The sequence below is a fragment of the Puma concolor genome, chromosome F2 (genome assembly GCF_028749965.1).
Source record: "Puma concolor isolate L17-30 chromosome F2, mPumCon1.1.hap2, whole genome shotgun sequence".
Classification (NCBI taxonomy): Eukaryota; Metazoa; Chordata; class Mammalia; order Carnivora; family Felidae; genus Puma; species Puma concolor.
The window spans coordinates 23,913,043-23,941,004 of record NC_141684.1 but is presented as its reverse complement, the minus strand read 5'-3'; the positions used below and the strand labels follow the sequence as shown (position 1 = coordinate 23,941,004).

Genomic DNA, 27,962 nt, shown 5'->3' with positions numbered 1-27,962 from the left:
TTGTACCTTTCCGTTTTGTAAGTTTAGGATCTTGTGGCTTGGGAAGATCTGTGTCAGGAACTTCTTTTTTCTCCAGACTTAGGAACTGTAACTCATGTGTCACCCATGCATCCCCAAACACCAATTACACATGAAAAAACAGAACAGGGAAAAGTGGCTGCACACACATGTGCCTCCTTCTTGCTTCCCCCTCAATAAAAACAAATTAACAGCAGAGCCTTGGGACAGATTTTTAGTGTTCGCAACTTACAAAAACTTCATAGATCCATAACACATCCTTTTGGGAACACAGCAAGTTATATATGTTCAAGACCACGACGAAAATCCACAAAACAACAAAGATCACAATCAGAATTCTGGTGACACGTTACTGATGAAATTTTTCCTATTATCCCCGAAGCATACAAAAGCTTGGTGTGAGTGAAACAACTGATGACTATTAGCGTCCAGCGAATTCCTCTCTAGCTTATTCTTTTTCGCACGTTTACTTTAACTTTTATTTACAAGGACTGCATCACGTGATAACTTTGCAGAGAAGTTAAAAACTACATATTGATGTTAATTGGTGTATTTATATGCACCATGCTCTATTTAGGTCAAGGATACTCTACAGGTAAACCCCTGGCACGCTGTTAATTCACAAAGTGATCCTAACTACTTCTGAAAAGCGTAAAATCCAAATTTGATTACATGCACACTTAAGTGTACTCTCATTCACTACTTGTTTCTCACTCATTCCAAAATCATTCTTTTTCCGCCACCTAAACAGTGCATTTTATGTACCAGACATTGTGGTAGGTACATCGTTTTGCATTTTAAGTGACTAAACGGGATCAAAGGAGGAAAAGTGACCTATCTCATGCACTGATGCCACATGTCAAACAAGAATGGGACTGATAAACACATAAAAGAAACAGACAGCAAAAAACGCAGCCACTTTCGCCAATAAACACTAGATCATTTAAGGGAAGTCCCTCCAGAGTTACGGCTTCCTGATTGATGTAATCCTAACCACAGCCTGTGGTCCAAAAATTGCCAATCAATCATGTATACATTACAGGAAAAATTGGGTTAACATGTCTTCATGCTGGTGTTTCAATGATGTTCTGTTCAACCCTGGCACAAGACACCCTTTGCGAAAACGCAGCCTGGTGGTGTATCCTTAGTTTGTTTTCACCTCACCATTTTGTTATGATGTATAGGCAACGAGCCTCCTGTGGCCTTCCTAATCTGAAAATGAGCCAAGAGAAAGAACGTGCTCAGAAGTGTTGAAAGAAAGGCCCATTCTGTGCCCAGGGAACTGCATCTAATACAGGAAATGAACACAAGTTTGCTGTAAGCTGTCCAGCTTCTGAATCAGCTGTTCCCCGCTCAGAACCCTTCTCCCTCCCCCACCCCCACCTCTAAAACCAAGAGCTAAAAGCCAATATTAAAGTTTTGAAAAATGTGTTTTCTTCCTCTTCACCCGTGTTCTCTCAAAGCTGTGTAAATCTAACTTGAATGGTAAGCGGCTTTATTTTAACAAGTGTGAGTTATCAGAGTTCGCATATCAAATTAAACCCAATGAATTCTGGACTTGTTTTAAATTTCAAGCCAGAGGCCCTAACTCCCTGCATTTCACTTGGCGGCTAGCCAGACTTAGTAATAAAGTGCTAAGCAGAAGACAGGAAATACTAGAGAAGTCGAACAATGTTATGACAATGTTTATAACTTTTACAGTCAGGCCTGGTTGCACATCTGCACAACATCAGGCTCTGGTCAGACCCGCAGAGAGGAAACCATTCCTTAGCTGGCAGCGTTTTGCTCCAGCCAGATGTTATCACTTTACTGGTATCTTTTCACCGAACAAACAAAAAAAATATATATGTATATTATATATTATATAATTACATTTCTGAGAAGGAAACGGGGGAGGGGAGGTCTCTTGTTTGGAAGAAACAGTACCTCAAATTAATTCTGTCCCATAATTGATTTCTTCTGATAGATCTAAAACGGGCCTCAGACAATGGCATCTTTCCCTTTGATGTGATAACGTTCAAACTGCTTTTTTTTCATACAGGGGGGAAGAAGCCTTGTTTGATGCCATAGACTGAAATACAAAGGAACTTCCAAGTATCACAGCCTTGGCCTGCTTGGATAAGGCTCAGATGTCTGTAAAATTAGGCAGTCACCTGACAAGTATTTATATAAATGAGATGATATTAGTGGCGTTTCCTTGAGCACAGATGTAACATAAGAATTTATCATTTTAGTTTGAACTGAGGAAACTAATGTCTCTTTTACTTAAATCATTTCAAGAGCCTGACATATAAAATGTCGCATCACCATTAATAATGCTCTAGATAGATCAGTATGGGAATGCATTTGTAACAAACCTAGCCTAACATAAAACCAAACTGAACCAAAAAAGCTCAGCGGTCATTTGGAAATAGGATTAGCAATAATATAACTTCACGTGCCCTTCATCCTCAATTCCTACAACCAAAGTTGGACATAGTCACACATCAATTCAGTGTTCACTGGCCAAAGAGAAGAACAGCATCAACCAAACAAAAATCCCCTCCACAATTTCAGATCTGTTTCTCAATTTCACTAATAGAAATGTCCATATTTGCGTGTGTGTGTGTGTGTGTGTGTGTGTGTGTGTGTGAGAGAGAGAGAGAGAGAGAGAGAGAGAGAGAGAGAGAAAGAAAGAGAGAGAGAGAGAGAGAGAGAGAGAGAGAGGGCATATTTGTGTGGGCATGTTTGGTGTCTCAATGCACCTGTCCTACACCTGCCTTCAGGCAATTTATCACAGGTCTCAGATACACTTGAAAACCAGTTCAAAATGGGAAACACATTGTCAGCTTCGCATCCTGGGAAAGCCACATCAACTTTATCAACAATAACTATGAAAGAAACCCATTAAAATGAACAAGGCTTTCAAAACACCTACAAGGAGCCATGTACCTACTGCAGGGTCAATTATAAGAGTGCCAATTTCCAAAGTACCCAAGCTATAAACAGGCAATGGATTTGGATGAATTTGGCTAGATAATACCTATGAATTGCTGTTTGCACTGGGATAATTTTTCTCGTGGTATATACATTTGGCCCTGCCCACACAAACATACTTGAAGCCTGTGAAGGAGAAAATACTTGAGAGGGAATTTATTCACTTGGCCATTTGACTGGAGTTAAGTTGAAATGGGGGGTTCAATCCAATGGTTCCCAAACTCCTGTTTATTACTGGTATCACCTTGGTTACTTTCAAAAAGCAAATTCCTGGGCTTCATCTCTAGGTCAGGGATTCTATCATGGTATGCTGGAATCGACAGGATATTGGACACTACCTGCCTGCTTTTAAGCCTCCCCACCCCCCAAAATTTGCATTGTGTGTGTATTTACATTTGGCCTGAGATGCACCACACAGCACATCTGCTGGACTGAGCAGTGCTGCTGTGCCAATTATATATTCAATATTTTGAATATGGTGCTGGATAGAGCCATTCAAATTGGCTGGCCTAATTCAAATAGTTTTCTAGTAATGTTTTGAATTATTCCTCTTGTACTACTGTACTTCCATGCTAGGATTGTTTGTCTTTTCAGTTTTTCAAGTTTTTTGGCTTTTATGCAAAGTAAGCACCACTGTGTATAAGTTGTTTTGACATATTTAATTCCACAAGAGAGTTCTAACCACCAATTCTTTCATCAGCATCCACACCACTGCAATGATAGAACGCTCTATTGCTTACTATTTTTCTCAGAGCACAAGATACTGATGGTCGATTAATCTCAATCTGCTGCACTCAACAGTGATATTACTATCACTGTACTTTGATGGATTGAATTATTTGTAAATCCTGTAACACTCCTCATTAATTAACTCTATGGATTAGAAGTTTGCCGAGTTAAATTTCATTTTGTCCTTTTCATGAAATTCACAGAATTAGCTTGAAATACACAATCTTTTCAAATAAGAATTCAACATAACAGGGTAAAGACATTAAAAGATACTGCTTTCTAAAAATTGTTACAACTTATGAAATCTTTCATAACACAAACATGTCACCTTAAAACTCTGTATACTTTAAAAACATATTCCTGGGGCACCTGGGTGGCTCAGTTAAGTGTCTGACTCTTCTTGGCTCAGGTCATGATCTCACGTTTCGTGGGATCGAGTCCCATGTCAGGCTCTGTGTCTGGGATTCTCTCTCTCTGTCCCTCTCTTGCTCTCTCAAAAATAAATAAACTTAAAAAAATATTACCTTTCCCCCAACTTTCATTATAATCCATTACTAGATTATTGGTTGAGATGTAAGTGACGTCTCTGTAGGCTTTAGGCTTCCAGATAGTATGTGGATTTTGTTTTTCTTTTTAAGAAAACTTATATCTCGATCAAATTAAACACCATCATTTGCTCCAAGTTCTTTTGTGTTTTTCAAGGGCTCAAGAATTCATTCTAAGCTTGAATGATGCAAAAGGTCTGTTGGTATTTTCACATTACTTTCTTGTGCATATATAATAAAACATACAATATTCTTTATAGTTGTTCTTACTGCCCAACTCTACAATAGTCTAATTTAATGGGCACAAACTGCAACAAAGGCAAAACAAATTTAAGTGACTATAAAAATGCAATGCCTGCATCCAGCCTTCATTGCACATGAGATGTCTTACAGTGTTCTTCTGTAAGACACTTTGTCCAGGTAACCTGAGAGGTTATGAGTCAGTAACAGGAGGTTCATGTTTTAATATTTAATAGACCTAGCATGTATTACCTAATAATGGAAGCTATTATTTATGAGTGCATGTTAATTTTTTAGCTTATACACATTGTTCCTGTGGTTTCCAAACTTTTTATATCAGTGAAGCCCTTTTTTCAAACTCGCATGGGTGCCTAAGACCTATAATTAGTACAAGTGAAGCTGTTAAGGGAGAAGGTCTGATGGATTCTCGGGGCTCCACTGGGCTTGCACAATTCAGGCAGTTTGGGGAATCCTTGCTGAACACCAATGCATTATTAACACACTTAAATGGGGAAACTGAACTCATTTTCAAGACCCTGAAACAGAGCTGAGAGACAGAATAACATATCTAGTAAGTTTCAAATCTGGCTTTTTTCTTTTGTTCTCCAAGGCCAGAATTCTTTTTTGTAAGCCATATGGCTTCTTTTTGAGAGAGAAAAATACTTTCTTTCACAGTTTGTAATACATGGGCAATGTATTTTTACAAGCAACTGCAAATTTTTCTAGATTAAAAATGAGGCAACCTATGATGAACTTCTGTATATATCCTATTTGATTCCAGCTGACCTGGAATTATATGCTTTAACTTCTCAGGGTATTACTCCATTACTCTGGAAGTTTTACCCCTTCCTTTTTCTTAAAATTTTTATTTCTTTAATTTTTTTTATTTTGTTTTATTTCACAGAGAGAGCATGAGTGAGGGAGAAGGGCAGAAGGAAAGGAGGAGAGGGGAGAGAGGGAGAGAGAGAGAGAGAGAGAGAGAGAGAGAGAGAGAAAGAGAAGAGAATCCTAAGCAGGCTCCATACTCAGTGCAGAGCCTGTTGCAGGGCTTGATCCTATGATCCTGAGATCATGACCCACACCGAAATCAAGAGTTGGATGCTCAACTGACAAAGTCACCCAGGCCACAGTTCCTGTCTTTCTTGATAATTCAGGTTTGATAATGTTTTTGTTCCTAAATTCTTACTCTGATCTGGCACTTGAATTGTACTCTAAATAATTAATTAACCTATAGTATATTGTTAACTTTTAAAGATTTTATTTATTTTTTAAGTAAACTCTACACCCAACATGGGGCTCAAACTTACAACCCCGAGATCAAGAGTCGTATGTTCTACCAACTGAGCTAGCCAGGTACCCCACATATTGTTAACTTTAAAAAATTTGTTAATGTTTATTCATTTTATTTTTTGAAACAGTGAGAGGGAAAGAGAGAGAGAGAGAGAGAGAGAGAGAGAGAGAGAGAAACAGAGCATGAGCAGGGGAGGGGCAGAGAGAGAGGGAGACACAGAATCTGAAGCAGGCTCCAGGCTCTGAGCTGTCAGCACAGAGCCCAACACAGGGCTTGAACTCATGAACTGCGAGATCATGACCTGAGCCAAAGTTGGATGCTTAAACTGACCGAGACACCCAGGCACCCCACATATTGTTAACTTTTAAAAATGAATTCTTTAAATAAAAATTTATAGGATTCAAATCAATGATAGCTAGGGATTAAGAAACAGAACCAAAATATTTTAGAAATGAAGTGAATTTAAAATCTTCTCCCAAACTACTCACTTTGGCTAAGGCCATCTTAAAATTTATACATTGAAGGGGCACCTGCGTGGCTCAGTCAGTTAAGTATTGGATTCTTGATTTCAGCTCAGGTTATGATCTCACGGTCTATGAGTCTGAGCCCTGCCTTGGGCTCTGCTCTGGCAACACAGAGCCTGCTTGGGATTCTCTCTCTCCCTCTCTCTCTCTGCCCCTCCCCTGCTCACACAGTCTCAAAATAAATAAATAAACTTAAGAAAAAAAGATTTACACATTGAAAAATTGTCTGGAGTATTTCTCAGTATATTTAGATGTAAGCAAATCATAAAGAAATAATAAAATACATGGCTCCTCTATTTTCTTTCTCAAGCAAATTCACAGGCACAACATGGGCACACTTTTTCTTTCTTTGATATAATAAAATTCTCATCATTTTAGATCATTTGAGTGTAAATTTATTAAGAAGTTTGCTATGAAAATGACTTTGCAAAATCTTCATTATACAATACATGGACATACATGTTTTTAAGAAGTGTTCTGTTCAAATCAGTGCAATCCAGCATCTAGTAATGAGCAAACTTATTTGCTCATTTAACAAGTGTTTACTGAGGGTTTATGAACTGTCGTATGAGCTGGGGACAGAACAGGGAACAGTTAAGACAAAAATTCTTGCTTTAATTCTAGTGGGGGCAAAAAATGAACCAAATACAGTAGAGAAAGCAGAAATGAATAAAACACTGTTGTCCTAAAAGAGAGAGAGCACAGTGTGTACCTAAATAGTATTTTTTTTTAAATTTTTTTTTTTTAATTTTTTTTTTTTCAACGTTTATTTATTTTTGGGACAGAGAGAGACAGCCTAAATAGTATTAATGCAAAGAAAAGGAAGTGGTTAATTTAGACTGATTAGATAAAATACAGTAGTTGTAAAGGTATAGAACTTAGGTTGATTCAAACTAAAATATAGTTAGCTTTACCTTAAAGATTAAAGAAGAAAACAAAAACAAAACTCGAAGAGTACTGAAGCTGGCCCAAACTCAGTATTTACAAAGATGGGAATGGTGAGCAGTGCTCTGATTGCCCAACAGAAAAGACTTTAGTGATTGCTGAAGCTGGAAGGACTGTGAACTGGAACCCAAAGGAGAAGGTGGGTGAAGAGTGCTGAATGGCTAAGAGCGCTGGTGTGGATTACTCCAAGCAAGGAGAGCAATTCAGGGGCTCTGTGCAGGGTCTAAAGTAATCCTGTTTGTGCATTAGGCATGGACGTTTGTGGGAAGTCTGGATTATGAATTGGAGAAGTAAAAACTGCAGCCTCTTTAGGAAGTCTATGGGGTTCTGATGACTAAGCAATGACAGAGACAACTGAAAGGAGGGGTAAATTCAAGAGAAATCTTGGCACCACATGAGATCACGTGACTTTTAGTTCCTGTTCAGCCCTGATGCTCAGTGAGTGGATGTGAGGAAATGGAAGGGAGACCGTCAAAGACAAGGTTCCCTAGGGGATATGATTTGGTAAGTTAACAGAATGGCTCGCAGAAGGCAGGAGGTTGTGCTCTTGGACTGTTTATAGTGTTCCAAAAATAGACACGCTAGCAAAGCTCAGATTCTGTTCTGTAAATGGTATAAGGCATATTTGAATCTAGATCTCTCTTAAATGAGTATTTAGTTTAATTGAAAGGAAATACAATTAGTGTAGTCTTCTTAATATACACAGTGCACTTCTGTGGGTGTCAGATGTGAGCAGACAGGATTGGATGCTTCATGCTGATGGCCCTTCATTCCCAACAGGCTATGTTTCTAGTCAATAATGTTGCTATCCCTTCAATTCAAATTTTAACAATACACGTGTAGAAAATTACTCAGATGTGACTGAAACCACGAGTAATTACTCATTTACTGCACATTTAGGAACACAGAACTTAGAGCTTAGAGAAGCTGTTTTGAAAGAGCAGAGTATTGATTAATTATGGAAGACATCTATAAAAATTCTATTTTAAATTAAAATTATTCATGGAGAATTGAAAACTTTCACCGTGAAAAAAGACATCCTTTCAAAACTATGTTTAAATTCCATCTTTAAAAGCTAACACCATTAAATTAATTGTGAAGGCTAGCATTTTTAATATATGGAATTGTTCATGCAGGCTTATGCTTTTCCAATCCATATATTAATTGAAGCTAACTGTTCAAAATAAAACCCAGTTTTGGTGTTATCCAATGAGTAGATAAAATTAACTTGTAATTTACGATAAACAAATAGTTAATAAGCTAAGATCCTAAAAAATTCTTAAATACCCATCCATTGCTTTATTTACATTTTACCTTACTGAAATTTTTCTTCATGGTAAAAAAATAAAACTTTAGGGCAATGTAAGGTAAAATACCAACAGATGTGAATTGTGAAAAGGGAAAAGAACCTAACACACTCTGAGTTAGATATATTCTATGAAAACCTAAAAAAGCCTTAAAACCTCACTGTGAATAAAAGCAATTAATTAATTTGTTGATAACTGGTCCTCCAAATGGATTTCAACTCATTTTAACTCTTGGTCAAAAGCAGTACTTTCTCATTAAAGGTGTTGATTCACAGATTAAAAATAAATTTTGCTCACGTCTTCTTAGTTTTAAATTTTAGTTTTTTTTTTTTTTTTTGTAACCAATTCATATTTGATGAGAGCTTGCACTGCACTGTATTTCCCAAAGTTCCAACTGGTGATACATCTAAGTCGGCTCCCTATTCACCTAGGTTTTGAGCCATTCTTCTAAGAGGATCAAGATCAACAACCCCAGAACCACAACAGGGTAAGTGAATTATATAATTTTCTTACCCATAATAATGTTTTTGTAGAATGACAAAGTTAAATGAAAACCAAGTGAGATGATAAAACTATGGTCCCCAAAGACTAGTATATTAGATTGTTGATTTAGTGATCTTTTAAGTGGAACTGCCTGCCTGAATTTCTGAATTGTGAACAGGTGTTTAGGTGTGCAGAATTCTTACTGATTTTAATGGAGTTACACTATGAAATCCCTTTACACTACTTTGATTGTTTCCCATATGTAGAGCATAATCAAATTCAGACCACTGAAGTTATCCACATGTCTCTGAAGCTAGGATTTTGTCAGCATATTGAATTATACAAATGGATAACCATGTCTTTTCTGTAGATCAGCTGAGTAAGTAAAAGTTGTGCAAGAAGGGGGTCAATCATATACAGACTTTTAAAAAAATGATACATGTGTAATACAAAATTTTGTATATAATATACATGTAATATGTATTTCAATAACATAACAGCGAGTTCTTTTCAAGGACATTAGCTACCCATTAATAATTAGATTTTTAATGTTTGTTTGTTTAGAGGACAGTGGGGGCAGAAAGAATGGGAAAAAGAATTCTAAGCAGGGTCTACGCCCAGTGCAGAGTCCAATGGGGGGCCCCATCTCACGACTTTGAGATCAGGACCTGAACTGAAATCAGGAATTGGACACTTAACCGACTGAGCCACCCAGGTGTCCCAATAATTAGATTTTTCTTAATTATTGGAAAGATATTGAGCAAGGAGGGACTCTTGTCTCATTTGCTTACTGAAATATCTCCAGTGCCTAAAACAGTGTCCCATGCATAGGAGGTGTCCAACAAATGTCTTATAAATGAATGAACTGCAAATAACCCATCCTTAAATATAATCACCTGCTCAGTTAAATTTATGATCAGACTGCATATTAACAATATAATTCTATTTTTTTGAAATATTACTATCTTAGTTTATCTAGTACATAAAATCAACAACACACACACACACACACACACACACACACAATCCATACCAGATTCAATATGATTATCTTATTGAAAGTTCAGTGTGAAAAGTCTATCATATGGTTAAGGTTGGTATTTGAACCTTAACTTCAAGTTCTTCTGGACTTAAAACCAAAAATCAGATTTTCTTTTTGTATATAACCCTAGAGTTTGTAAAACTTCAACATTATATATTTCTTTATTTTCATATAATAAAATGCATTGAAATTACATTTACTAGAGCAAGAACATTATTTTACAACAGAATTTTGCTACTAGATTGCAAGAACAACACATTGGTGGCAGGATCGTTAAAGGAGCCACTCATGTGATCTAGAAACTTGAGCTTTTTTCTTAGAGTCAAGCCTTAGAACCAAGTAAAGCCTTACAACCAACACCATGATTATTCACTTTCTACAAGCTTCAAAACTCATTTTACTCAGATAAAGGTCTAAGAAGCAGTTTGGATAATTAATTTTTCTACCACCTGCCCCTCTACCCTCTGAAATCTTTGTAGGATGCATTTATTCAAGCAACACCACCCATTTATCGATCACCTATTATATTCTTCGCCCTGGGCACACACAATGAGTAAGAGACAGTACCCAATATGAATATGTTTATCTTCTGGTTGAAACAAAATTATGTAACAAGTATTTTAAAATGGCCAAATAAGTCTAGCTACAGATGTATCTACAATACAACAGTATTAGCATAGTGGTTAACAGCAGAGTAGTTAATAGCTTTGTCCGAGAGGTTCACTGAATGCTTTATAGTCCCACAAACAGAAGAGTGATAAAGACTGAATAAGTAGTCCTGGCTGAATTCTCTCTGCATGTTATAATATACAAAGAAAAATCTAGGAATTCTAGGTAGTATCAGATCATTCAAAGACTATTGATTATTAACTCCCGATGTTTCAGGAAATGTACCAAAAGCTTTATATGTATGAAGGATAGATGGATGACAAATACATATATACATACATACATAGGTAGATAGGTGATGGGTAGTTCTAGATAGAGCATCAATTATATATTTTGTTAAGGCAATTAATAGTTTGTATTATAATTATTTGTTTACACAGATGCTTTCCCTCTAAAGACCATGAATCCCTTGTGAACACGGTCTTATTCATCTGTGTGTCCCCAGAAACACCTAAGGTTCCTTTCCCATGGTAGGCATTCCATAAAGGTTTCTTGAACTAATGAACACCTAAACCAACAATCTTTGTGGCATCTCTCAAGTCAATTAATATTTTATACCTCAGATTTTCTCAGTCTAGTTGGCCTCTAAGGGCCTTTTGCGTTAAAAAATATGATAAAGTTTTTCCTCAAAGTTCTTTATTAACTGATTTCTACAAACCTCAGCTATAGGAGTAAGAAAGAAATATAGTTGTTTCAAGATATGAATAAAAGCTGCCTGTACATCCTTTATGCTTGAACCTATCCATTCCAGAGTCACAAAATGTTCACTGACTGCCTATAGGTCCAGATCTATTTTATGTTCCTGAATTTTTTTAAATTAGTAATTATTTCAAACACACCAACATAAAAATAACATAATGAAAGCACAATCTAACAGATTCTAACCTTAAAGCAAACAAACAATGTGCACCACAAATAAACCAAAGTCACTATCAATGGAGAAGAAGCTTCCTGTTTACCTGTTTCCAATACTTTTCTGCTTTCTCCTCTCCAAGAAGTAACTACTATCCTACTACTTTCCTATACCAAAAGAGCAAAGCCTACAGCCAGGTGTGAATGAAATTCATAATGAGGGTATTCTGAAGAAACATGATCTCACTCTCAAAACGTCAACAACACCCTGGGTCGTCGCTACCAATCTCCAAGGAACAAGATGGTTCCCAAGCAACTTCGGTGCATGGAGAAGATGGCAGAAAGATCTCTGCAGACAATCTAGCAGCTGCCTGGGTAGAAAAATCATTGTGACCACCATCACCCCTTCATATGAGGGCTTCAACCAGTAGATTGACATAGTGGTCACGAGCTGGGGCTTGCAGCCATTGCTGTTGTGTTGTGACCTTGAGCACGTTCTTTAACCTCTACTGAGCATCAGTCATGTCATCTATAAAATGAAGATGACAAATGTGTTTACCTCACAGAGTTATTCGGATTCAGTGAATTAGTGCATGGAGGATGTTTCCAAGAGTACCTGGCACATAGTTGAGTATACAATTAATGTTTAAAGTCATTAAATTCTAAGACCACAAACAAAATTTTATAAAAGGAAGTGTTATTTCCTCCCATCACCTTCAGAATCCTACCAGAGGCATGTGCCGCCTCAGAAAAGAAAGCACACTTCTGGAAAACACACTAATCATTAGAAATCATGTTCTGTAGTCATCTGACCATATGGATAGTAAAATGTGAAAGGCCAGGAAATCTTGCTTCTAATCTCTGTTCATTTATTCAGTGCCCTTCTTGAGCAGCACCTAGTACACATGAGTCAGTGTAGTGTGCACTAGGGATATGGGGGGATGAAACCATGGAGGACACAACCACCACCAATCCTATTTCAAACACATAATTGCATCAAAATTTGGCTAATGGTAGGATCCTTCGTTTGCTCTCACAAAATGTTTACTCTTTCTTAGCCTCAACCTTCTCATTCATAAAATAAGTGCAGTAGCACTTGCCTTCTCTCCTTCATGTTGCTGTGAGCTTAAATAAAACCGTTTGTATAGCACCCTCTGTGAAAGCCGAGACATCATCTGAAGAAAAGTGTTCATGATATTGACACTTTGGCTTGGTTGCTGAGATACGTTCACTTCGAAATATTCTCAAGTCTTTCCAGGCAGGGAATGAATCGTGGGAGCTCTGTGTTTCAAAGCTTGGGTAGAAACCTATGTGACACCCACAATCTCCCTCATGTGGACTGACCGCATGTGCCTGAAAACAATGCTGGATATAGAAATTACATTTATTATAACCAATTTGAAAACCGAGGAAAAGAAATGCTCATTCTTTTCTGATAAATTTAACTATTTTATCTTTATAGGAAGAGTGAAATGAAAAGTAATGTCTTTTGCCACCCTCCTCATAAATTCTGTCTAAATTCCTAGACACAACAATGACAGAATTCATGTAAATACTCCTAACCTTAAAGGTCAGATTTGGGGACCTCATGGAGTGGTGCAAGGGAGTCTGGCCAGCTGCTGACCACACTCAGTGGATGAAACCAAATATCCATCTCCAGGCTGGCTAGCCTGGAAGCCCTGATTATAGGAACTACCCACTTTGCTAAAAAGGAGTAGGTTATTAAAAGTGTTCCACTGGTTGCAAGCTATCAATTATTCAAAATCATTTAATTGTGAAACAATTTAAAATTTTAAAACCACTTAATAAATTAATACTGTAAAAAAGGGAATATTCCTCAGCCTGAATATTCAGTTTTCCTTATTTCAGAAGTGGCTTCCCTTAGTAGCAACGTAGTACTACTGACAGCTCACAAAGTACATGTTTTAGATTTTGTTCCAAAGCTAATATTTTAATAAAATATATAATATAACAAATATAACATTGAAATAAATTATATCCATCTTTCTATAAATTAGTTTATAGACTGATCTTAAGTACCTTGCTCTCCAATTTGGCGTTTTAAATATTTAAATTGCTTGCACGTGCTCCATACTTTGCCTCGTCTATGTCGTTAGCCTTGACAGCTGTTTATTATAAAAGGCAAAATTACCAAATAGATGTCCTGATATGTTTTTTGTACTTCTGAGTCGGCTAGGTCATTAATTCTCAATTAATAAAACAGTAAAATCCTAGTAATAGACCATAGAATTTCCTACTTTTAATTAAACTTATTCTTGTTTATTTCCCCCATTATATCACCCTATCATATAATCCAAATGCTTTGTCCACCCTGGCGGTCAATTTAACTACAGTGGTATGATTTTCTGGTTTTGACTCCATACAAACTGCTAGGATGTTGGGTCAAATGTTCCATAACCTACTTATCTCTGGTTATTTTTAGATAAAATTTAGCAGAAAAATTCAAAAATTATAATGATGGATTTACATCAGAGCTGCAATATAATTGCACACAACCTATTAGGAACCCATTTGAACTCTGATAGAGTGGTTCATTATTTGTGGATGTCTGACAAGAGCACAATATTCTCAGCAATATTTTATATGATATAAAAGGTTAGATTTGAAAAATTAGCATCACAAATGTCACATTTACTTCCAGCAGGAAATGTGCAACAATATGTGACAATACTGAATAAAATGTTGAAACATGTTTTCCTTTTGTTTTACTTTACTCATTTTTGTAATACAACACTGGTTACTGGAAAATGCCTTACAGCTTTATTCAAAACACATGTTCAAAGATTTGAATGAAAAAACTTTGACTCTCTCTGGAACATCTAACCGATATATCATTTGTGAGCTTTAAGTTTTTTCTTACTGTCAGGAACACTTTTATGTCTTTAAGATTTATTTAAACCAGTTTATTATATAATGAAGCTTGTCAGATCATAGGAACAAAGTCAAACAAGATGTGCTATATCAAAGTATAACATTTAACATATAGATTTAAGTATACATATCAAGTACAATGCAATCAAGCAAAGTTTAATCTGAAAATGCAAATGTTTCAGATTATTAAAGCCACATCTGTCCTTTGAAGCACAATTTGGACTGTTTATCAAAAAGCTATGTGTAATTATTCTCTCCCACCCTAGACTTGGTAACAACAGATTTCTTTTCTTAAGAACTTTTCAATTTCACTTTAGAGCTGGGGTTTTAAAGACTTAACCACCAAAGAATATAAGATCACAAATGGAAAATTAAAAATCTTTACAATGTGTCCTATTATAATTGCAATGGTTTGTTGTTGGTAAATTGGGATAATATTTCAAAAGGCATTTCTCTAGGGTTTAAGAAAAATTCTAAATGCTTTTGGAAATCAATTCAATGTAGTCCTAGCTTCAAAAATGTGGGCTTAAACACATTATTAAAATTTTTCAATATAAAGTTTTATAATACATTTGGCTTTCTCGGCCTTGGCCAACAGAAACCATCAAAAGCAGCAGTTTAGCTGGTAAAGTGTGGCTCTGAACCCTTCAGAGAAACTAGGACAGAACTGTGAGTTCTACGTCCCTGAAATTCTCAATCTCTCCCTCCCTCTCTCTCTCTCTCCATGTGTGTGTGTGTGTGTGTGTGTGTGTGTGTGTGTATATATGATATACATATACATATATACATATATATGGCTCTGTTGTATTCTCTAATATACATCCATTGACCTAATATATACACACATATATATAAAACAGAAAAGATTTGTAACCAATCATCAGTAATATTACTACATCTGAACTTCTGGGAATAAAATGAGTTGTTCCAATGTTATTCTAGAACAGACCTAGTTTCTGTGTGAAGGTATGATCTAGTATTGCACACATAAGAACTGAGTATGACACAGAAGCTTTGGTTACTCATTTACAAAATCTACTTAAAGATGAGAGCTCCATTTATCTTCGATTATAAAGGCTCACATGTATGACAGTCTTGTTACAATAAAGCAATACTTTATAAAATTAATTGGCATCTCTGACACCTATTACGGCAAAGTTTGAAAATTAAATATGTATCCTTAAGCTGAAGAAATAATTGGGAAGTTCACGGCACGCAGGGATGTAGCTCCATTGCTTGTGACTCATTAAAGCCACCTCTACAAACATAGCAGATGTAATCACAGCACACACTGCCCGCGAAAGGTTGAGAACTCAAAACTGCTAAAACTCTAAACTCTATACACTGCCTCCTCGATATTTCGGGCTTAATGTATGAATTATAATCTGGCTTCAGTAATCAACAAGGGAGAGAGGCAAAAGGGTGGCCTGAAGGAGCTTCTGCCTCACCTCTTAGACTTTTTAAAAATGGAGTCAGTAGTACCTCTGTGATCCCACAGGCAAAGGAAACAAGAATGCTTGCTAGAGGACTGTGCTAATTTTCTTCTTAAGAAAATGGGGTCAGTGATGTGACTGAAAGGATAATTCTGTAATACCATAAACACTGCCATCATATAGTAGGAAAAGTAGATTGTTGACAAAGGCCACAGAGGTGAGTGCTTTATTTCCTTTCTCTTAACGTTTGTGAGTTTCAGAATTTTTCTGAAACCTGAATGTAGAGTCTTCAAAATCATGAAAGGGCCGCTAAGGAAACACAGGCTAGTTTCCAAAGAGGAGAAGCAGTATGTTGGAGAGCTTGAGTCCTAGGAAACATCCGAAATCATAAAACCCTCTTAGATACTGGAGCTGCCACAGGCTCAATGGGGTAAGGGGGGAATGGGCCTCAGGAGAGATGGCTGAGGGCTGAATTAACCTGCAGGTTTAGCAGTTACTGCTCTCTTCACTTCCCTTCTATTTTGCAAATGCCCAGAGGCATTTCTGCAGTGGAACATCTTGCAAATTCTAAAAATAAAGTAATAAAGTTTGATTCCTCAACTTTCACAATATTTTGACAGATTCTTCCAACTTTAATTTCCTTTTGGTAATGGTAGTATGATTTGCATTATGTTACATTGCTTCATTTTACCATAAAAAAATTCATCTCTAGAGAACTGCTCTGAAATTATGCACTACTTTCATAGACCTCCCCTCAGAATTGAATAAAAATAATTTTCTCATTGTAATCTTATATCGTAATGGTAAGATCTTACTGTAGACCCGTATTTGAAGCCAGGTTTGAATTTTCTTAAAGAAATTTTGAATGACAGCCCTCTAGCAGGTTCTTATTTCCCCTCCCCAAATCATTTACATAAAAGAAATGACCAGAACTGATTTATTTAAAATCTGGAGAAGTTAAACAAAAACAAAAACAAAAACAAAATCACTGTCAGTGTTACTTGCTTCCCTCATATAGAGAGGTGGGGTCTTTTTTGCGTGCCTGTTGGGGAGGGGTGGGGAGGAGAGCAGCTCAGGCACATGGAGGGAGGATACAGTGGTGAGCACAACGTTTATTAAACCTGTTCTGTGACAGAAAACTGCTCTAGAAAAACACTGCCTTGCTAGGAGATCAGCAGTACAGAGGCTCTACCAGAGAAACCTCTTGAAAGAAAGGAGTTTGGTGGCTTTTTATAAAAATAAACAAAGGAATCCCGCCAATAAATAAATAAATAAATAAATAAATAAATAAATAAATCCCATCAATATTCCTAATGTGCCTTTTGTTACACAAATAAAGCCCATTTACTCGGAACTTTTTTATGATCTGAATTGATCTATGCGTATCAGAGAGTCAAGATAGAGTTAGTGACACTAAAGGGTGTAACAGGAAAGGGGAGAGACGGGAATGTGGTAGCTGGCAGGCTCTAAAGTCACTCAGGGAGGGAAATAAGACCGATGTCCAACAGGATAGGAAAGCGGCCTGAAACACAAAATTTCTTATCACTACTCTCACCTCACTAGGTGAATAAGCCCAAGCTTCCAGCACACCTAAATCTTGTCTGCTACCTAAGCAAGAAGTGTAATCACTTTTCCCCAGGCTGATCAGAGCTGAACTTATTCCTCCAACTGAAGGAAAATCTCTGTAACACTGGGTGCAACGGAGATGGGAGCCAAGCACAGCCCCGCCTTACAAGATGAGAATTACTGACCATCTGCCTCCATGGCGGACACTTTCTAGAACTTTCTTGCCCACAGAAATTCCCACAAAAGATGCTACCACTACCTGCGATCGCACCCTTTGTTGATGAGAAGTGACAAATCAGAGCACTATTTTTATTTCTGAGTTTTAATTTCCAAAATATGAATGCCACAATTATTCATGTAACTGTAACTCATCAAGATCCGCATATATCTTTTTTCAATTCATGTTTTAAAATAGTCAACTTTCAATTATCTTCAAAGGATCAGATGTCCTGCAGTTTATTTCTGACAAATCATCCATTTTATTGTTTCTGACGTTGTTACCAACTCTGCTTAATTAAACGTTTATTTACACAAATGGGATATTTGCTTAATCTAACCCAGGATTTTAGGAGGGAGAAATGCTTTAGGAATAAAAACAATTTCCTTTACGCCTATGAACGACTAGTACATTCTACATGAATTCTGACTCCCAGAACGAAGTGGTGGAGGTCGTGTTAAAGTTGATTAGAAGGACAGGGTGGAAAAAGTAGGCAGTGTTTTCAGACTTTCACGAGACACTTATTAACTATGTGGTTACTGTGTCTGAGTTAGGGAGAATTTTCAGATTAGAGACACTCTCCAATGAACAATAAAACACCCTTGCCAAGGCTAAATAGAAGGGACTTTGAAAAGTTTCTTACATCTAAACAGCACAAAAGTGAACAGTGGAACAGAGTTGCTACCTTGCTAGCCCATGGAGAGGGCATGTATACAGATGTAACAAAGGGATATACATAGTCCATTACTTGTTTGCTTCAAAGTCATCAGATTTTACTTAACATACACACACGCGTGTGCGCATGCTGAACCAAACAAAACTCCCATTTGACAAGATGAAACAGTGTGAAGTGGCCCAAGGTTCTTATTCACAGTTGCATAACAGGCTCCTTGATCTGCAATATGCTTGGCAGCAACAGCAAGAACAGATATTGTGCAAGTTACAAATTAACTAGAACATCATTAACCAGTGCTAAGAAGACAGTGCCTGGTGTTGTCTTCAGTAAATTGGCTATTTGAGGAAAAACTTTCCTAGCTATGCCTTTGCCCATCATGCCCCAGTGAATATGGCCACAATCATATTATCACTTCTCTTCCAAAGAATATCAATCGGTTTAAAAAAAAAAAAAAATCAACCGCTACACCACATCAATGCTACCCACTGGCTATAGACCTAGTTCAGTTCCTTTGAAAGCTTCTGGACAAAATACATTTCTCAATTAATTTCATAAAATACTATTACTGAAACCAGACTGAATATTTCCACGTCCAGCCTTGTAAATGCTTTGGTCACTGATAGCTTGACTATCTCTATGATTGGGAGACAAGGCCAGGATTTTAAAGGACGGTACCTCTTTACTCTTTGTTTCCCTAGCCACAAGAAATATAAACTTCAAGAACTTTTTAAGGACTTCTCATTTATGTATTCTCCTTTTTCTTTTTCTAGTAGCATTATTAGGGTTTCTACTGGCAGAGTGAAACGTTTTATGGGTCACCAATCTTAAATTACATGTGCTACAATGTCCTTTCCAATATTTGACTGAGATGTTTAATGAGAAATAATACCATGCAACAATTAAAATAATTCTATGCAAGATTTGATCGCTACCCAAATCTGAAAACAAGGAATTGTTTACTTATTCTTGTATGGCATTTATTTAAACATTATGATGCATGCTTTTACATATTAAGAATATAATTACACATGTTGATATACAATTCCATAAAAGATGGTTGTTTAATTATAGCCTTGTCTGTGAATGTTATATATCTAATATGGACAAAATAACATGTATTAGTGTGTTATTATAATCAGACATTTGTTTAGTTTCTAAAAAAATAAGTGCTTTATTTTGTCTGGTTAATGTAGTTTTATCTAAAATATTTTAACATTAGCCATTGAAATGGAAGCTCTTTTTATTAATTATGATAGCAATATATACATTATACAAAATGTAAACAAATGCAACCAAATGGGTAATAGGTAGCTACCAAATTAAAGTTAATAACTAACATATCTATGGCTCATATTCTCTGTGCCGAAGATGAGAAAATGCATTAGGTTTTATTACACTGCATTCTGGGGAAGTTCCTTTAATTTTGCATCTTAGATGATTTCACAGATATTAAGGATTCCATTAGATGAAGTTGATCTTCAGCCAGTTTCTAACTTTTCAGAGTTTATTTCTGGGCAGAGAATCTTTGCTTTAAATGTGGGCAGCAGTTGTCTCCATAACCTAATGCTCTGCTTTTAGGATGAACATGAATATCCCACAAAGACTTGGCTGATCTGTGCTATGCCCAGAATGCATTAGTATATTTGTTTGCAGAGCACGAGGCAAGATCACTGGAAGTCAGGTCAGCGCAATGTTTCAATACATATCTTTCTAATCCTCAGAGCTCTAGGGCATGCACTATACACAATCTCCCTTTTAGTTACTGTGGATCTTTCCTTCGTGCTTCTTCAGATATTTAGAGGAGAGGTGAAGAAAAAGCAAAGCATCTTTAATTAAAGCATTCAAAATGATACCTGACCTTTCACTTTTGTTGACCAAATGGTTTATGCTTTTTTCAATCATTGCCATCTATCATCCTTAATTAGCATCTACCCAATAAAACAGCTCACTTCTGAAGTATATTAATTACTGTTTTACGACTTTGGTTCCTATTATCTTAGCTGTACAGCAACAACTATAAAAAGCGTGGCATTTCCCTGCACAAAGGGGCAGTATATGTTACGTGTGATTCATGTAAGTTACATTAATATTTAGAAGAGCGGTCTGGAATAAGCTGCGTGTTCTAACTTCATGCCCTAAGGAGTTGTTTCAATTTTCAGCACTAGAAATAAGTCTTTCTGGGAGAGACTAGGGAGCAAAACTTTCTGCTATGGGAATTTCAAGATCATTCAAGTTATGAGTGGCAAATCCAAACAATAAAGGAAGACACTAGGTTTAGAAGAAATATTCTGTTCTATAAATTTTGTAACCACAGTATGCAGGGGAAACTCCCTTTCATATATTTGTGTATAATACAGAGAACTGAGAGTCATTTCACTGTTAGTTTCTAAGTAAATGACTTTTAATTATTTTCATGATTTGGTCATGTGGCATCCTGTAAATAATAAAATTTTCTGTAGAATTTACTGAAAATTATTCATGATGGATTGTTATGAGTTTAATATTACAAGATGTTACTAAAAAAAAAAAATTCCGGTAGCCTTAGGAAAATAAATATAGCCAGAAAGAAAATAGAAGAGAAGAGAAGACAAGAGAAGGGAAGAAAAGGAAAGGAGGAGGAAATAAGGGAGGGAGGGAGAGAGGAAAGAAGGAAGGAAGGAAAGAAAGAAAAGAAAGAAAGAGGAAGGAGAATAAATTGAAAAATTTTAAATTACTAAAACTTCTCAGAATTCACAAAATGTATGAAAGGAAAAAATTCTTAGAGTCTGATTTATTTCCATCACTACACAATTATAATGATAGAAAGGACCTCAGGTCTGTTTCTTGACTTTGTTTAGGACCATAAATAAATCCACTGAGCCATGAGAACATACTCTGGGACGGATGGATGGAAGGAAAGGATGAAGAGAAGAATTTCTAGAGGAAGGAAATTCACAGCACTTTGCAAAAGCTTTTTCTAATGATAGAGACTATAATAAAACTGGCTTGTGCACTTCTCTCTCTCACACTGCAATTTAAATCTTTCTCTTGTTCCATCATCAGTGAGAAGAGAGAACAGTTCTTTACTGCCTCTTCGAGTAGTGAAAAGTAGCTTTATTTTCGGAGGTCCACTAGTGAGAAGAAGTAACACAGTGTGCAATGGCGTGCTAAACTAATCAGCACCCAGATTTCACTTATCAACATATTATGAGCTATAAAATTATTCCTGCAATTTATATATGGAGACTCAAGGCAAATTTTCAATTTTAAGAAAGGAAAATTTAAAGAAGTAAAAAAAAAAAAATATGGGGGAACAGAGTGTTTTTAAAGCCATGCATGTGGATCTAGTCATTTATTTAAAAGGCTAGAGATAGGAATTCTGTCTGCCCGTACCTTGTAAATGTTGTAGACCATAATGGTGTAGGCTCTGGGCACTAAGAAAACAATAATAATAATGGCTTTCCAGATTCAAAAGGAAATTAAAATTAAGTGTAGAATGAACTTGCTTTCTTCCTGAATTAAATATGGAAAGCTAAAGACAATAACGTTTTACTGCACAACTTTTTAAACTCTAAGTGCATAAAGCAGAGGATTAAGTGAAAAAATCAGGTTCATAAAAAATGCATAAATGGTATTTAAAAGAGTGCCATAACAAAAGCATTATTTTATGAACTTTTCTTGCCATAAAACACAAATTTAGTCATGTACCGGTTATAAAATCAGCATAATTTGAGTAACTTCTAGGGATAACAGCAAGTCTTTTAGAATGTTTTTGGTTTCTGTTCATTATAAAGAAAACACACACACACGTGCATGTACACACACACACACCTTCACATTTTCCTTCCTTGTGAAACTTAGATCACTTTGCTTTTACAATTAGTTGGTACCAACTTGAAATTCTTGGAAACTACCATACGTGCATAAGCACTTTTAATGTACTGCAACAAAAGCATAATAGGGTCCAGGAAATTGGAAAAGAAAGCACTTTGGTCTTAAATAATGCCATGGTAAAGGTAATATACTGAATATGTAATTTTTTTTGAAAAACCCAACCATTTTTCCAAGATTCTGCTATTTCCAGTTTACATTCAGTCACAGTTGTACACTTCAGCAGTGCTAGCTCGATAGTTCTCATCTATTACCAGGAATGTACCTAATAAATAAAGCACTCTGAAATTATTCCATGTAATACTTCATACTGTTAATTACTATTAAAAAATAGCCCCCTATCTCCTATCTGGAAGGAATTCTACATATCCCACTTTCCCCACATTTACTATCAATGATATGCTCTATTTTATAGTATAATGAACTTGAAACATAGTTTGAAAAAAAGAAAAAAAAAGAAAATGACACAAACTTGCACATCTTTAATTATAAAATATGCTTTACCACAAGGGATGGATGTTCAGAAAATATGCAGAAAAATATTTTTATTTGCTTAAGCACAGGAAATATGCATAAACTGTGAACCTGATTCATAAGCAACTACAAAACAAGTGTTGACAATATTGAACTCAAATTGGCACTAGTAATTACCACAATGAAATTTCAGAGAAGGAATTCTTTCCCTCAGAAGCGTGGCCGCTCCCACCACTGAAGTTTGTCCAACTAATCAACCTTCTATTCAATGTATAGCCTGTGGTTCCACTTTTGCCTCAGAGCATCTATTTTTGAAGAGAATCATATTGTAACAAACAAGTAATTCTAATTAAAAATGCTAGGAAGAGCTAGGCAGAAATTTAGTTTCTGCCTAACCAGCAAACAGTAGTTCTTGGTTTATATATACTTTGCAATTCTAGGTCCTCAATATTTGCACAAAACTATGAATTTTCATAAATGTTTGAGCTTCAAAAGGACCAACATGATCAAGCAAAAGAGAGATTCATAAAAATATTGGGAGCTGCAGCTAAAACAAAGATGCCCCTCATTCCCATCCAAAGTCTTAACAAGGAATGAAGAACATTATCCTCTGCTTCTGAAAAGGTCCTCAAAATAAAGTTCAAAAACCATTTATCAAACTTACATGCTTACTTTTGACTGTAGCTAATACTGTAAATAAAATAATTCTTTCACATGCTCACATTTTTCAAAAATACAATTATAGCCATATAAAGAAAAATCATAGCATTAAGTAACTTTAAATTCCATAGTCCCTGTTACAGAAGCAGTAATAAGTTGTGCTGAGTACAGTTTCTTCAATATCCATAGCCTATCATAGGTTAAAAAAGTAAAAAAACACTTGAGTGGATTATGAGAGAGTCGTGACACAGAAATATCAAGATGTTATTTACCATTTCCAGAAATGGTACTGGGGGAAAGATTTTCAAAAATTTGGGGGAAAACATAAAACTTGGAAGATTAATCCAGTTATAAGATATTAAAAAATAAGAACTAAGGAATGTAATCTCTGAGCGTAAAATAATTAGAGATGTTCCAGCAGCTACCAATAGTCTATGGTAATATTCAAATAACCATGCATCATTAGTGCTCTGGGGGGAGTAGGGTTCCTTTATATCTTGCAGAGGCTCCCAGTGTGTGTGTGTGTATGTGTGTGTGTGTGTGTGTGTATAAATATTTATTTTTGAGAGAGAGAGAGAGAGACAGAGTGTGAGCAGGGGAGAGGCAGAGAGAGAGAGAGAGAGAGAGAGAGAGAGAGAGAGAGAGACGCAGAATCCAAAGCAGGCTCCAGGCTCTGAGCTGTCAGCACAGAGCCCAATGCAGGGCTTGAACTCCTAAACTGTGAGATCATGACCTGAGCTGAAGTCAGATGCCTAACTGATTGAGCCACCCAGGTGCCCCAATGTTTTTTTTTTTTTTTTGAGAGAAAGTGAGCGGGGGAGGTGCAGAGAGAGAGAAAGAGAGAAAGAGAGAGAGAGAGAGCGAGAGAGAGAGAGAGAGAGGCAGAGGATCTGAAGCATGTTCCACACTGACAGGACAGAGAGAGATGAGGGGCTCAAATTCATGAACCACGAAATCATGACCTAAGCCGATAACTGGACGTGCAACTGACTGAGCCACCCAGGTGTCCCATAAGCTTCTCTCAACTACTTCTTCACAGTTGATTAGAAACTCTAACAGAAGACTGAGTTCCACCACAGACGTGAATTTCTAACCTCCAATAGGTTCAGTGTTGTAGACACACTGATGCTTCACTAGCTTGGACCCCAAGTTTTAGAACCAGGTCAAATCTTTTGAGTTTAAAATAACCACCCTCCACTCCCAAGGCTCAGAGTTCCATAGTAGGAGAGCTCCACTAGAACATGGCCTCTGTTTTCTATCTCTGTATCCTTTGTCTTTATGTCATAGAGCAAATACTCAGCAGGCAGTAAAATCATACTACTGAGATTGTTTCTTCAATCTACTTTTTTTTACTCACTTAATGTCGTATCATGTCAATAAATATAAAGCGATCTACATTGTCCTCTTCATGTGTTATTTGCATAGTTATCCACAGTGGATTTAGCCAAGTCGATGCTATCCCATGTTTTCCATTGCTTCTAATCTTCCTCCACCCCTCCTTTTTGTCTTTCCTCTTGTCTCCTCTCCTTTCTCTAAGGTGAACAATATGTGATGAGCATCCACACGTTATCTCTTTTGACTAATTACTAGAATTCTTGCTATATTTCTAGCAATGTATGCTGATTTAAAATTCTACTATGTATTATCCAATTGACATCCAGGAAGATATACCAATTTATATCATCAAAGTGCTCTCTAGCCCATACTCATACAATGTGGTAGAAAAAACAGAATTCCATTTTTATTCAAGTATATATTCCTTTTATTAATAACAAGGTTAAAACTCTACGCTTATTTATTGGTCATCCGTATTTCTTATTTTCTTGAATTTGACTCAGTTTTAGTGCCATGTATCCATTTTTGAGGAAAAATGTTTAAAACACATTGTAAATTGAATCATAAAGACTGAAGATATCACATTAGACTAGGAATATTACGTTCCCTTTTGTACTGTTTACATATCTTTGGAGGTGGAACAGTTAGATATTCCACATAAACACAGTCGATGTGTTACAAAATTCTACTTTAAAAATGTCATTCAGGGATGCTCACAGTCCATGAGCCTGAGCCCTGCATCAGGCTCTGTGTTGATAGCATGAAGCCTGGTTGGGATTTTTCTCTCTCTGTCCCTCCCCCACTCATTCTCTCTCTCTCTCTCTTTCTCTCTCTCTCAAAATAAATAAACTTAAAAAAATGTCATTCATCTAACTGCTAAGAAACAACTTTTGAACATGTACTACATAGTGTATAAGGCACTACAAGGCACTGGTGTTTAGGGGGATAAAATAAGTAAGGTACAGTTTCCTGATTTGGGTTTATCTTCTCAAGTTGCCTAGAAAGGCAATTCTAAAAACTTAAGTATGACTCTTGATATAGTTAATAGATTTATTATTTCAAATAATAAATCCTCATCAGTTCAACAACTTCTAAATGAACACTTACCCAAGACAACAGGAAAATTAAACATTGATCTTGCCCTTGTGTAACTTGCAGCCTAGTGCAAGGGGCTCAACAGGACAGACAGAACTCTAATTCAGGTGTGAAATTATTTTTTATATTAAATATAATTTGTTATCAAATTGGTTTCCATACAACACCCAGTGCTCATCCCAACAGGTGCCCTCCTCAATGCCCATCGCCCACTTTCCCCTCTCCTCCACCCCCCATTCAACCCTCAGTTTGTTCTTAGTATTTAAGAGTCTCTTATGGTTTGCCTCCCTCCCTCTCTGTAACTTTTTTTTCCCCCTTCCCCTCTCCCATGGTCTTCTGTTAAGTTTCTCAGGATCCACATAAGAGTGAAAACATATGGTATCTGTTTTTCTCTGTATGACTTATTTCACTTAGCATAATACCCTCCAATTCCATCCACATTGCCACAAATGGCCAGATTTCACTCCTTCTCATTGCCAAGTAGTATTCCATTGTGTATATAAACCATCTCTTTATCCATCTGTCAGTTGATGGACATTTAAGCTCTTTCCATAATTTGGCTATTGTTGAAAGTGCTGTTATAAACCAGGGTGCAAGTGCCCCTATGCATCAGCACTCCTGTAAGGTGGGAAAATACTGAGTTAAAGATTCCTTTGCATTGGAAAGGCTCTGTAAAGGGGATGGTATCCAGCCTGAGCTGACTTAGGAAATGTTTATAATTGAATCCTAAATAAGGAGATGAGTAATGTAAAAGAACCCCACCAAACCTTTTGTCAACTTCCTTAAAGAATTTGATCTTTTGTAAAATCTTCTACCTAAATATATCCCCTTTATATGCATTTATCTATACTTAATGACATCACAAATCAACGATAGCTAATACTGACAATATGACATATATATATATATATATATATATATATATATATATATATATATATATGTATGTATAAGATTTTCTTTGGCACCCATTTATGTCAGTGGAATAAATGGGTGCCAAAGAAAAGCTTCTATATTAACACTCAGTGAACTTGGCACAGATTTTGGTTTTAATAAACTGGACCCGGAAAATAAGCAATGAAAGCATGACATGTATTTCTTAGAAAATCCCCCCCCCCCCCCCCCCGCCAAACATTTTACCACAGCATCAGAAAGCCTTTAGAGTAGCGCTGTGTGCAGAAAAGACTAGGTAACTTTACAGTCCAGAGAGAGTGATGGTTTTTCACTCCCCAACGAAGCAAATGCTCTTAGAATCATCTAAGAGAGGTGGAAGAAGGCAGGGTTCACAAGGGAACAGTTTTATTCATATTTCCCTAATTCGGATTACAAAACATTTGCTTCAATATGCTTTATGTATATGATGCAGTTTAAAGATGTTCAGGAATTTTCTTTTATTCAGACTAAAGATGACCTTGGAAGTAGACAGACCATCATGAGCACAAATCCTAATTCTACATTTAGTAGCATGTGATCTCAGGAAATCTACTTTTCCTTTCTGAGCTGCTTTGGCTAATCTATAGCTTTTAAGAGAAAGATGAAATGAAATACTATACGAAACGCTTAGCAGAGTGCCTAGAATAAAGGAAGCACTCAGTAAGCAGTTGCTATTATTATCAAGAAGTTTACACACAAGAACTCAACATTAAAATGGCTATCAGAGCATCTATATCTTTTATAGAATTTATAGGGGAAAAGGTCAGTTTGTAGATTATGCTCTGATACTGGCTTATATCAATAGGAAGGATGAATATTAAAGGAATGGGAAACCCTGATGCCTTCTTTAGGTGTGTGGAGTTTTTATCTGGGGAGAGATTGATTTTATTTTCTTCCTTTTGTTTATTTCTTTCCCCTTTACCTAATGCTCTGATGTAGGAATACTACATCAAATTGAGAAACAATCTATCTTAATGTGTAACTTTTCACCGTAAGTTGAATGCATGTAAAGGACAAATATATTATGGGAAACAATTTTTACACACATATTCATTTATTAAATCCCTTTCGTTAACAAGTTTTAAAATAGAAAGCCTCCTGAAAAGATTCCTTCCTATTAATGATTATACTTGCATGTGATGAACCTCTTCTGAAGTGCCAATCTAGCATAATTAGTTAACAGGACCTGC

General features: G+C 36.3%; 1 protein-coding gene and 1 long non-coding RNA gene across 7 annotated transcripts in view; both read right to left on the bottom strand.

The window, feature by feature from the left end:
* The window catches only part of TRPS1 (transcriptional repressor GATA binding 1), a 258,255-nt gene that overhangs the window by 42,520 nt on the left and 187,773 nt on the right, over positions 1-27,962 (bottom strand). The gene's annotated exons all lie outside the window — the stretch shown is intronic.
* LOC147571885 (uncharacterized) lies at positions 5,960-8,543 on the bottom strand. The gene is made up of 2 exons (XR_015247027.1): positions 7,120-8,543; positions 5,960-7,035 (listed from the first exon to the last, which is right to left on the bottom strand). It is a non-coding gene; the product is annotated as an uncharacterized LOC147571885 (long non-coding RNA).